Source organism: Propithecus coquereli, unplaced genomic scaffold (genome assembly GCF_000956105.1).
Source record: "Propithecus coquereli isolate 6110/MARCELLA unplaced genomic scaffold, Pcoq_1.0 Scaffold79, whole genome shotgun sequence".
Lineage (NCBI taxonomy): Eukaryota > Metazoa > Chordata > Mammalia > Primates > Indriidae > Propithecus > Propithecus coquereli.
This window is the reverse complement of record NW_012154062.1, coordinates 224,790-226,689: the sequence shown is the minus strand read 5'-3', so window position 1 is coordinate 226,689 and position 1,900 is coordinate 224,790. Positions and strand designations below refer to the sequence as shown.

General features: G+C 27.8%; 1 protein-coding gene across 1 annotated transcript in view; it reads right to left on the bottom strand.

The window, feature by feature from the left end:
• MICU3 (mitochondrial calcium uptake family, member 3) overlaps nucleotides 1-1,900 on the bottom strand; it is a 135,029-nt gene that overhangs the window by 31,129 nt on the left and 102,000 nt on the right. The gene's annotated exons all lie outside the window — the stretch shown is intronic.

Here is a 1,900-nt window from a genome sequence, read left to right as displayed (position 1 = left end):
CAGTCCCAATTTAAAAAAATGTATCCTTATTCAGATCCCTTCTGCATTCTCTTATTTTTTCCATTCTATTTCTCATTAGCATATCTCCCTCTCTTCCTTCGTAATGTTGGACAAAATTTATCTTTTCCAGAAAACTTTCTCTGAGCTCTGTATGCTTATATGCATATAGTCACAGTTATAGGTATATTCCTCAGTTTTTAAGATGTGTTCCAAAAATACTGAGTGTGATGTGTAAAGAATTATAAACACAATATTTCACAGTATTAAAGATGAAATATTACAAGATGTACCATTATTTCATGAGCTATTAAGAAAGTAAAAATACTGTTGAATAAAAAAAGCACAATGGTTTCTTAATACTTAGAATTTTTATTATACTTACTGAACATTATACAATTCATATTTTTACATCCTTTGGAAGTAAAAGCACTATACTTTTAACAAGTGTTAATTTACTGTATGGCTATAAGAAGTAGGATAATGACTAGTGTATTTTGAAAACTGATAAATTTCTAGGTCTTGTCTTAGGAAGACAATACTTACAAAATACCAACATTAGTAAAACAAGGGCTGCTGTAGTTTTGGTCTAATTATTTTAAACAAAATTGATACTCCATTAAGTCACATGTAAACTTTCTGAAAAGCTTTCCAGTACCAATGACCACAGTTCTATAATGTAGAAATTCCTACAATGCACTTTGAGAGGCATTATGGCTCTATGTGATTTACTTATAAAGGTGTTGATGAGATAAATTTCATTGGCATGTATTGCCACAGAAGAGAGTAGAAGATCAATGGAAGTTTGGTAACCCATAAAGATTTCCAAAGTTTGGAGGTGATATTTCAGAAGGACATTATTAGTCCACAGACATACATAAAAGCAAAGTACAGTGTTTTTTGATTAATGGGTAGGTATATTTATTTTAAGATAATGTAAGAATGTAAGACAGGTTGCTTTACAATTATAAGAAAAATAAATTGAAACTTAAGTTCCATAAATTTCTTATTATGAAGTGACTCTGAGAAGTACCATAACTGTTATGTAAGCTTTCTGTAAAATGTGTGATATTACAATTTTATGTATAGCTTAAACTTTCCAAAGAATAGTTTGTAGAAGGAAATACTGAAAATAACAGCATACATGTATTAATAGTACATTATTATTTTCAAAGCATTTAAAAATTTTAAAATTGATGTAAATAACAATCTAGTGAGCTATTTTTATCTCTCATTTTATATATGATAAAGTTCCAGAGTGATAATATGAAGGGACTCACTATAATTTACTACTTTCCTTTCTACTTTAATTGATCAGAATATTTTATTCCCATTTTAATATTATGCTGCAGCCTTTGAAACAGATATTTACCCATTCACTCTGATAAGCAGTAAAGAATAAAGACTGCATATGTAGTATGCTGTTCTTCATGGGAGAATGACAGAATTGTAAAGGATTTTCATGGGCTAATTTAATTTTTACTTTGTATTTATAGGATTTCCATGTGTGTAAGATAAATGTAACTTACAGTCAAAGATTAAAGAAAATTACATTTTTTCAATTATTTTAGATACCAAATAATATTGAGAACATTCAATATAAGATAAAATGGACTTGGGGCATGTTGAATGAGTGGGGAGGCATTTTCATTTAGTCAATCAATTGAGTCAACCTTCAAAGCAGGTGAAATTAAATTATTATACTAAATGGGATCCTTAAATTTATGAATCATATATTTCTAATTAGTGTAATAAATAATATCAGAAAAAGAATGTAAAAAGTCTAACAAATACAAAATCAATGCTAATAATATTTTCTTGGAAATAATATTACTTTTATAAATAAGTTGATGCAGATCAATTTCACATTTAATAACTTATAAAAACAAAGTCAGTGTTTCCT